General features: G+C 31.8%; 1 pseudogene; it reads right to left on the bottom strand.

Moving 5' to 3' along the window:
* Positions 1-4,378: 4,378 nt before the first annotated feature.
* On the bottom strand, positions 4,379-8,990 carry LOC143565998 (small polypeptide DEVIL 3-like; annotated as a pseudogene).
* Positions 8,991-11,783: the final 2,793 nt, after the last annotated feature.

Below are 11,783 nucleotides of genomic sequence, written 5' to 3'. Positions count from 1 at the left end.
ATAATTTAAAAATTATATATAATAAACTTATACAGTCCGATCTGGTTTTATACGGTTTGGTTTTTGGTATAAACCGTAAACCAAACCGTTCGCCACGGTTTGAGATTTTTAAGACCGATAGGCCGAAACTTATGAAAAAAGCTCAACCATGAAACCAAACCGATGACCGATTTGAACGGTTTTACGGTTTCAACCGAACTGTGTACACCCCTAATTATAAGTATTTATAGTTGATTTCCTCCGTCTTCACCCATGTCAATAAAAGAAAAGAAAAGTTAGAACAATCACTACAAGGTGTTATAGCAACAAATATTTACCTACACATGCAAAGGTTTAGGTAAATACCTACACATATTCTAATCCTAATTGGTGCCACTTTTATCATAAGTTTAACGTACGCCGATACTATTTTCCATGTTTACAAAATTACGTTTTAGATTTAGTGTCGCTGTACTATTTGAGATTAGTTTGTCATTTATTACATATAATTTTGCGATTACATATATTTGATCTTAAAATTATGTACAATAAAGGGCAAAATTACTCTTAAATAATATTAAATTAGTGTTTTATCAAACACGCTGCAATGGGGTAGGTAAGTAAAACTCAGGTAGTGATAAAACTTAAGCGTTGAGTCAGTAGTCGACATGATCAATTTAGTTAGTTTCGGTTACGTTCGTTATTGTAGTGGAACTAAAAGCAAAAGCAAAAGCAAAACAATATATTATAAAAGTCGAGGTGGACCAAAGGGTTTGCGTCGGTCGGTAAAATTCAAGCGTTGGTAAAACTCGATCGTTATCGATCCCGTGTGTTGAGGCGGTTAGTCTATCAGATTCGATCAGTTTCCGTCACGTTTGTTGCTGTACCTGAACTAAAACAAAAAAATCAAAGTATGTTTTTTTTACGTTCATTATATATGGTACTAAAACTAAAACAAAACGGTGTTTCTACGCGAATTCAGTTGGTTTTGTCACGTCCATTACTGTACCGGAACTAAAAAACCAATTACAAAATTGGCATTTAGTCATTTTTCATTATATTCGTTACGGACCGAAACTAAAACAAATATAACAAAAATATCAAATGTCGTCCACCAATAAGGTGCCACAAGTGGCCAATGAGATCCTTGCAACAATAAAACTCTTTATCTAACTATCTATATAATTGTCTACTATAAAATCCTACGTGTCGCTCTCAGGTTGTTTCTCCCATTCTTTAGAGCCACCAGATTGCTTGATTTCTAAATAGAGGCTTCTAATGCATTTAACCCGAATTCGTGGGTATGGATCTCACCAAACCCGGATAGTGTTTAAATGGGTTATAACATCTCATATATTTATGAAACTCTTTCATAATCAAACAATAATTTTTGCGGGTCATGGGTCTCACCAAACCCAGATAACTCCTAAACGGGTTATAACATCTCATTTATTTGTGAAATAACCTCTTAACCCTCAAATTGATTATAAGATCTCATTTATTGGTAAACATTTTTATCATTAAACCCTAATTTAATCTAACTCATTTACATGTTCTCTGTTGCTGTTCATCTCCATCGCCGGTTAACTTCCGATACTACCCACCATTGTCAACTACATCAACGTCCCCTTTTTTATCAGACAACTATTTGTGTTCATGTTTATTCATTTACAAAAATCAACATGCGCTTCTCCGTTTATGTTTGTTTGTTATAAATCTAAAAAACCTACACATCCCAACTGAGAAAACTCAAACGCTAAAAAATATAATAACAAACTAATATATATGTATTAAATTAAAACAAAACTACTTTAAAAGAATAAAATATATCATCATAAAATATCAAAACGATTAAAACAAAAATTTGAATAAACCCTCGTAACACGGGAGGATTAAACTAGTTGTATATATTAGATAATGTTTAAAATAGTTGATTGTTAATAATTTTAAAATTTTAACTTATTCGAATGTTCTCAAATGATCTTGGAACATTTTTTACCAAGAAAAGGGAAAAACAAAGTAGTCATTCGTTTTATTTTAATACAGTCTGATTCATTATATATGAGTAGTTATTTTCATTACGTTAAAAAGTCGTGTCAATATATATAATTGTCTATAAAAAAAATTTATATGTTATTCTCTAGTCGATTCCCCTCTTATAAGTTATTCTCTAATCGACCATCGGTTCAGATCAAGTCACCCCTTACCTTCTTTTTTATTCATGGAATTCTGTCCGAGTCAATCTATTTTCATCTTCATCATTCATACTACCAATACCATGTCAACCTTCATTCAAGGCTTAGAACGGATGTTACTGGTGACAGATTAATAATATATTACGTTATCTTAAATTTATAAAAAACATGCCTGATTTAAATTTTTTATCTTAATGCTATCTGCTACAAACCAGGGTTAAATGTTCATCATATAAAATTTATTTCAATATTTTTTATATAAATTAAAATTTAAATCCAAAAATATATTCCCAATATTATAAACGATTAATGAAAAGAAAAAAAAATCTGTAATACGGGGGCTAAAAGCTAGCTAGGGTTTTTTTGTTACATTAAACAAAAGTAGGATTATCTTCAATAAGTGATTATTTTAATTATGTTAAAAAAAGTTATAATTTAGAGTTAATTACACAGATGCTTCATGTGGTTTGCATAAATTTCACGTTTAGTCCCTAACTTTGATAAATTACATGCATGCTCCCTAATATTTTGAACCTAGTAACACTCGTACTCCCTTGAATGGATGAACGTTAAGTTTTTCAGATAAGTGGGTATGCAATTACTATTATACCCTTAATGACAAACAAACACCATAAATAAGTAAAAATGGACGTGCATGTTTCTTCTCCAGCACTTTAACGCCACCTAACCCTAACACTTTCTTCCAAGTTAACCATTCAAAGTGGTTGTTTATTTTAATGTTTTATAAAATTATGTAATTTAGTAGGAGTATTCAGTCATTTCACACATAACTAAATGAAAAAACTAACGTTCATTCATTCAAAGGAGTATCCATGTTATGTTTTACAAAATTCTAGGGAGCATGCATGTAATTGATCAAAGTTAGGGACCAAACATGAAATTCATGCAAACCCAGGAACTCAGGTAACATCCATGTAATTAACTATATAAATTAGTATATTTTGTTACATTATATGAAAGGTTTATCCAATTAAAAAAGTTGTAGTAAAATATTAGTGTAAAAATTGAGACCAAATTAGTATATTTTGTAAATCCTGAGTTGTATGGATTCTCTTTATAAAGGAAGAATACATAAAACTTGGGAGGGGTTTGCGGGGAGGGGGGGGGGGGGTGTTAGATTACTCGGACCCACATTGTAGTGTTAGCGAATACCCTGGATACACCACCCCGGTTTGGATAAGTAGTGTAGCGGGTAAGTGGGAGCGAGTATATGTACTCGGGTGAACTTGATGGATTGGTTGACTTGAGATAGCATTATCATATTGGTTAATTTTTGAGTGTGTACTTGGGTACACCACCCTCTTGAAATGAGTAGTTTTATGTTGTACATTTTAAGATGACTCTACCTTATTGGTTGATTAAGTCAGTAGTTTGGTTGACTGGGTGAACCACGCCTCACCCCTGATAGTCGTAAAAAGAAAACAAAATAAGGCAATAGATATGAAACACCATCAAAGACTAAGACCAAACTTAAAACCATCAAACAAAATGGTTTAATTCCCAAGATGGATCGTATGGGAGCCAAACTAATATGATTTGTGAAGCAAAATGAGGATTGAATTCATTTATAGACTTGTCACATCCCACCTCATGTTTCTTCAAGCTTTGTTCTTTCCTCTTTTGATATATGCATCAGTCATACCATTCGGGCTTCCGTGATCACATTTCAAGCCTTGTTAAATTATTCAAATTAAGGCATTACGTGTTTCCATTATTAAGCTTGGGTTCTTATAAAGCATCTGATTTTAAGTTTATAGTTGTTTGTCTAGGTTTTATTAATCTTAATTTAGTGGCTTTTCTGGCTGTTACAATTTAGATTATGAAGTCTAAAGTGTGTAAACACAATGATATATAGTCGCCCTCAATCACAAAGTAAACTTACAACGGATGGCGTATTATACCAGAACCATGCATGCATTAAACAATCCAAATTCAAGTCATAATTTGCTCTAAGACTGATAGATAAAAAACGAAAAGCATAATTCGTTAAAAACAAGATCTACTACAAAATTCGACACATGTTTGCATGCAACATAGTCAGCTAGCAGTCCCACGTTAACCTAATTAAGTCTGAAGTCTCCCTACACTACGATCAAAACGGTAACCGGCTTTCACTTTGGTTTCAAGTTCGAATTGCTTCTCATGGTCTTCAAACAGTTCGTTGACTAAAAACGATCGAACATCTAGTCATGCCAACAAAGTAGCATATCCACACATCTCTTGATGATGTAAAGCCTTCCTCTTTGTTCCTTAAGAAACTTGCCAAGCTTTTTGCTTTGTGACCTTCTCTTTGAATCATCACTTCCCATGATCTATTTAATTCTTCAAGAAATTATAAAACAATGGAGGATGGTGGTATCAAGAAAGGGCCAAACTCAGCATTCTTATAGACGTAGGGAAAGGGTAGTATTGTCCAATAGTTCAAAGCTATTATTTTAATGCCCGTACATTGTACATCTCCCCCCACCCTGTAGTTCTCCACATACATGAAAAAAGAGTTCTCGTTGGATATTTTTGTCATTATAAAAGTTGATTCTTTAAAGCATGCATATTAATAAAGAAAAACTCTCATTATTCGGTCAAATGGAAGCCGAAAAGGAGAACTTGTTTTGATTCAATCATTTCTTTTTCGTATTTCTCGTGTTCTAATCGTAGTGTTAATTTTTTTGTTAGTTGGACATGCTTGTTTAAAAATCCTCTTCTTAGCATGCCAATGTTTTTGTTTTGTCGATGGTTAGCTTTTCACTAACCGGAGTTTGTGGTCTTAATAAAGTTTCTTTACAAAAGAAAAATATTAAAGGAAACTCTCATTTTCTATTGTCATTTTTAAAGTTGTTTTTGGTTCACGTATCCCGTTCGGAGGCATATTATTATTGGCAGGCCTCATGACAAGTTTTCAGGGAATGGATTCTAATGATTAAAAAAGTCGTTTCTTCCTTTGAAGCAAATAAACATGTACCTTTGTTTACCGTTTTTACGCGAGGAAAGCTATTATATATGTGTTGTAATTAACTGAGTTTGTTATCTACAATAAATTATGTTTTATCTTTTTCGATCGATGACTTTTACAGCTAAGTTATTTCACTGCACGAACACGTCGCGCCCCGCCACCCCACTCAGGCCAACTATGTTGACATGGTCAGGATCCACATTGGCATTCGAGTTTGGCTTGGCGATCCCGATAGAACCCAGTTGGCTCACCCTGCCCAAAGGCACGGCATGTTTTAATGCTATGGTAAAATCCGGTCGGGATCATGATTCGAACCCGGGACATCCGGGTCATCCATCATGTGCATGGCCATTGAGACAAGCCCCGCTGGTTAAATTATTATTTTTTATTTGATTTAACATTCTATTTGTTTGTGAGTTATTATTTTTTCTGAATTTTGAATATTATGATAGTTATTAACGTTTAGCATTGTCATTATTTGGTTAGTTCTATTTTGGTTGGTTATCGATACCGTTTTCATTGTAATGAGTTTTTAGTTATTCAATACACTAATTAAATATTACATGCTGCGTACTACAGTTTCAGTTATTTTCGAATTACTCTATTGATAATTTATGTTGATGGACCTTTCATGTATATGGCCTAGGGTAGTTGCGATGGGTTAACAAGTTAAAATCTATCTATTCTAATAAAATACTATTTAATTTTGCCACTTGTCATTCTCATAGCATTCTTCACATTTTATTCATTTATTTTAATATATAGTCCTTATCTTTTAAGCAATGTCAATATATAAATTCAAGTTTGTTTTTATTATATGTAAATCATAATTGATTCATTCATTAACATTAATAGTGAAATAAGAAAATAAAGAAACATTAAAATTGGCGATGCAGGATTTTTAGAATATAATTTTAAAGTCACAGGTAATTGCATATTAAAGCAAATAAATGTACATCATTGTCGAAGAATTCAGATTTGTATGATAAACTAAAATTTGTTTTTTAAACTGCGATTCGAGCAACAATGCATAATTTTTTATATAAGATTGTTTTCAAATTTGAATTTAAATCTTCTCATGTGTATTTGAACTCGGGAAAATGTATATTTTCTTAATTTTCTCAAAACTTTTTGTATAAATATTGCAAAAATAGAGAATACCTATTATAGTGTTTAGCATTAAATTATTGAAGTTGAATATTATAATTATAATCTACATGTATACCAATTTATCTTTATGTACACCTATTATAAAGTATTGAAATCTTTGGTTTTTTTATTTTATAAGTTTCTAATATATATATATATATATATATATATATATATATATATATATATATATCGATTAATTAAATATTCCAACAACTCCCACAATATTAACTAATAACAAGGGATTAGTATTCAAAATTTATACATTCCTTATTCAATACTTTCAACTATTATAAATAAGAATCACTATATTCACTTTATGCAACTTTAAATATTCTATTATTCTGTTAAATCAGAATAATCACTTTTATTTGAACATGGCTTTAAGGTTAGTATGACTTTGTCATTCTCCATTAATATGAAATGAAAAATCATATTGTTATATTTTAATTTCCGGTTTTATATGTTGCTTGATTATATAATTGTTAATTGTAAAATATAAAATTGAGTAAAATTTGTCATACACAGAATATTAATGATACCAAATTTATCATGATCAATTAATTTCAAATTCTAGAAATTATAAGGATGATTATATCATGAAAGTTCAGGTAATCTAGTCTTTTGGATAATCATTTTTTGGATAAACATGAGCATGTGATCTAAAATGCCATTATATATATTAATTGATTAAAATGTATGATATTTTATGTGTATGAATATTTTTTGTTGATTTATTGATATATTATCATTTATTTAGTGTTGGTATACACTTGAAGAATCTTATTTATCACACAGACAATTATATGTGGTTATATCAAAAATTATAAGCATACCTATATGTTACCTTATCAAGAGTTACAAGCAGGCATGGACTAAAGATTTTGATTTGTGATAAACAATATGTACCAACCAATACAATCACAAATGTAATGTACAAGGAATGTTTTACTTATTTGTAACATATTTGTGTAATCCTAGTTTTATAATTTCTGTAATTTTAATGTAAATTGTAACTGTATTAAATATATGATCATTTTTTAACTATATTTCACTTAATGGTTAAAGTACAAAATTTTTATCAATTACCCGTGTAATACACGGACCTTAAACTAGTTAAAAAAATATAGAGAACAAGTCGCTTTAAGTTCATCTGTGTTGTAGTAGAACTAGGATCCTCTGTCATTGTATTTAAATTTTCGATGGTTGTAAAAATATTAAAATACATTATTTATTTTGTAAAAATAATCAAGAAATTTACAACTTTTTTCAAGTCCATGTGGAGGTCCAAATTATGTATATTTTTTCGTGATTGCTCTCATAAACATGTGTTATTTTATTGTAAAAATAATAATAATTTGTCTAGAGTACAAACCGTCTAAAACCAGTTTTGATGTCATTTCTATTTTGATGGAGTTGTAACGTGACTAGAGTATAGAATAAGAGGTCAAGTGTTTATTCTCCATAAAGTATAATGTTTAGTTGTTTAAAAATCACCATCTTGATGCTATATATGGGTTGACTTGGTAGAACACACTGATAATCATAAAGTTATTGTTAAGTTGCAATTGAAGACAAATGATCAGCTATGTGAAAATCAAGGAAACATATATTGAAAAGAGAAGAAATGGAACGTGTTGAAAGGGGGACAAGAAGGAGACATACCAAGGATAGTTTAATTACATTCATGAGTTGTTTAATAATTGCAACAGGTATCAACAAAAAAAGTTTGATCCGGACATTAACATGAAAAAAAGAGCTGATTGTTTTATCCTTTCCTCACATTATTTTGATTAATATACAAAAAAATACATTTTCTATATATTATATATAGATAGATAGATAGAGAGAGAGAGAGAGAGAAGGGGGGGGGGGGGTGCTAGGGGCACTCCTTTGATGTATCGTCAAATTCGTTACAACTACATCAATCCTGCAATAACACCTCATTATTACCATGAAATATCGCTAATTGGTGGTGACACTTCTTTTCTTTCTTTATTTTTTTGAATGACCAACGAATAAAGCTCAGTTACCTTAGGTAAACCAATGGTAAAAAGTGACTCATATGACTGCGATCAGGCCAAGCGCGTCCACCATATCCAGTTCCAGGGAAAAACGTTATTGGAATGCCTAATGAGGTAAAATTTAATTAGGATCGTATTCAAATTTAAGACTATGCGGTCTCCAACCAAAATCTTCACTTCTACAATACCCTGAACCATTTTTCTATTTTTAATTGAAAATAAATTATAAGAATGAGAATGAAAACTATATAAATGAAAACTTATTTATCTTTAAAATTTATGTTTAAAAGAAAATGATTTTGAAATAAAAGTTTAAGGACAAGTGTAGTTAATCGAAGTTTGAGGCAACAAAGTGAAATGCATTAAAACTATTGTCCTCATTCCTTGCTCGCACGTTATCTTTCTGGTTGCCTAATTCAGGCCACTCCTTCAACTCCGGCAAGTGTTAATTGACCAAATTAATTCTCCAAGTCGTTCTATATTGACTCGCGATCATGGCTCCACTCACAACTTAATGCGACTCCAATGGCTAGGTCTTTCTACGGGTACCGCTACACGCATCATCATCTTTCACCAGGTATCCGAAGTATAGGGACGGTGTACCAGAAGGGGTACCCACAAGTTGCCCCCAACACCCTTGAGCTATGCAACGAGTTATCATTGCGAGAAATACGAGAATACATTCTAACCAATCATATTTAAAATTTTTATTTTTTGATTTATATAATTATGAGGGTGTATTATTAAAAAGTATTAGTTTATTTTTTTGGTAGCTGATACTTATATTGGAAAATTACAATTCATGCTATTTTTAATTTAAATTGTTTTTTTAATTGATGTTTTATCCAATATTCATGTTGTTGTTCTTGTTCTTCGCTAATCAGTTTCACCAAATCAAAGATTATAACCTAAATCCCAATCCAGTATTCTTGTTCTTGTTTATTGTAGATCACATAAACAAATTTCCCTACACAATGTGTTTGTTATATAAATCACACATAAATCTTGTCACCTACTCAAATTACACATAAAACTAGTCATGTAAACACATAAACCACTTATCAGAATGGGTCACGATATTCTCAGAATTTTTCAGTTTGTTCTGGTACGTGATCTGGCAACAAGTTATGCTACAACCAAAGGAGCAAATTGAAGAAAAATGGGAATTGGTCTCACTTTTTGATTAGGAAAGAAAATGCATAATGTTCTAGGATAAAATTAATAATTGCCTTTTAGTTATATATTATAAGTATCTTCATTGATCAACAATTGGCTACAAAGTTATAGTTAGCAGAGCCAAAGGATCTGAGGATCTTTTATGCGGGTTTGATGGTATCATGAAACATTTGAGTCCATTTGGTTGTACCATGAAACGAGGTTCAATGTACCAAGCACTCATATAGTTTCAAGAATGATACGATGCCTCAAGAGATCAAGCAATTAAATTTGGCTTTCAGTAGTAGGCAATTTGAGTGGCTCCTCGTACAATGCGTCCCTCATACATCGTACAACTTGAGAAATGCAAATGATAAAGTGGGGGGCATTACGACTATCCTCAAGCAAAGTGTGAGCTAAGTCGAAATTAATCTTTTTTTGTTCCCGGTAACTTAGTGTAAAATAGTAATACAAATTACAATGCCATCATCACCTTGGTCATGGAGGTTTTCTTAAGGGTCCTAAGGGTTTCCTCCATGACGAGGTCAATGATTCGAATCCTAAAAGAAGAATTAGTACTAGAAATTATAGGATTAGCAGTGTTTGTTTTTAAAAATATATACAAATTAAAAATGTTCTCGTAAAGCATAGGCAGCTAAATTGCAAATGTAAACATCCAACTTTGAAGCTTAAATTTACTGAATGTAAGGAAACTAGATCGATGTGTCATATCTCATGCATTCCATGAATGTTATATCATTTTATTCCCTCTTCTTAACTGTGCCTTGTGTGACTCGTCTTTGGAATAGGTTAATTATTTGCTTATTTCGTGTCCTCTCTGGACTGATTTGGTGCTAGGTGTGTCTTTGGCAGGTTATTCCTGACCCTAGGATAAGTTCAGTTAGAGAGAGGATTGACTTTGGGGTGGGTCACAACCAGTGTCGGATCCAGACATTTAACTCAGTGGGAAGGGGGGGGGGGGATTATCAGTAAAAATATAAAGTGCGCTACATTAAATATAACAAAACAAAATACATATTACAGTGGTTTTATACGTGATTTCATTGTTTGTAAACGGTTAATTACAGTTTAATTTGAAAACACTTTAAAATGCTTCTTTTCGATGATACAAATTACACAATCATTCATAAAGTCCTTGCCAATTCGATTACGCAAATTTGTCGTTAACATCTTCATCACTGAAAAAAATCTTTCACCATTGTAATTCCAACGGGTAAAACCAATTCTCCAAACGAACTTGATATTCATGAATCATCTGCATGTCTGTCTTCTTCGTATAACAATTAACATCTTTTTAAATCGATCATTTAAAAAAAAAGAATGGGATTGTTTAGCACTTTATTGTGCCGGAAGAAATACATAATATTAGGCTAATTAAAAGAACAGAAGGGGTCTTAATTAACTTTTTTAACCAAATTACCAATACATAACTTAATTATTACATAGGCTCACTAGATTTGAGTGGGTGATAAACCCCCACTGGGCTGGTCTTCAATCCGCCTATGGCCACAACTTACCCAATGATAAGAGGAACGTGATTCAAACGGTTTTTCTCATTACTTTTTGGGCCCTATGGAAGTGCAAAAACGATGTGATCTTCAACAAGCGTGTTCGGGAAGTTACTGTCTTGGAGCGGATAAAGGAGGATGCTCGTCTTTGGTTAGGCGTTAGTCCATATATGTTGTAATTTTAGTTACTTTCCTTTTCCTATTTGTACAATTGGATTTCCTTGGTTGCCCTTGATGGATTTAATCTTGGGCCTCTTTTATTTATATATAGCCGTTCAAAATCAATAATAATAAAAAAGATTAAATTAACTAACTTGGCCTAGTAGTGTTGAAGTAGCGCATGAGACGGTGTCTCTTTCTAAAAGGTTGGGGTGTTTAAGGAGGGTGTTGCTAAACTTAACTTCCTCCATACTATATTTATTGATTGTACTCCACTATTTCTCCATGAATTTATCAAATTAATTATAATTTTCCCTTAACATTGTGTTATATGCATATTAGTGCATCCAACATTTTTTTTCATTTAATATACTCCACTCAATATATCAAATTAAAAACTATTAAGTTATCTATATTACATTAATACATATAGGCAATATTTCATCTTCAACCTTCAGACGCCGTAATATTGAATTGAATGTTCATTAAGAGCTCCAACGACTTTGGCAATTATCTGGCAACGTTACAATCAGCCTCAGGCGACTTTATTTCTCACGTCACTTGGCTTAGTCATTCAGTTGCTCTCTTAATTGCCCCTTTATCGTTACAGATCTCTCTTCAA

The sequence above is a fragment of the Bidens hawaiensis genome, unplaced genomic scaffold, assembly GCF_021521415.1.
Source record: "Bidens hawaiensis isolate Kalapana, Puna unplaced genomic scaffold, B.hawaiensis_p1.1 tig00022671_1, whole genome shotgun sequence".
Classification (NCBI taxonomy): domain Eukaryota; kingdom Viridiplantae; phylum Streptophyta; class Magnoliopsida; order Asterales; family Asteraceae; genus Bidens; species Bidens hawaiensis.
The sequence above is the reverse complement of the archived record's forward strand: the minus strand, read 5'-3'. Positions and strand labels throughout refer to the sequence as shown.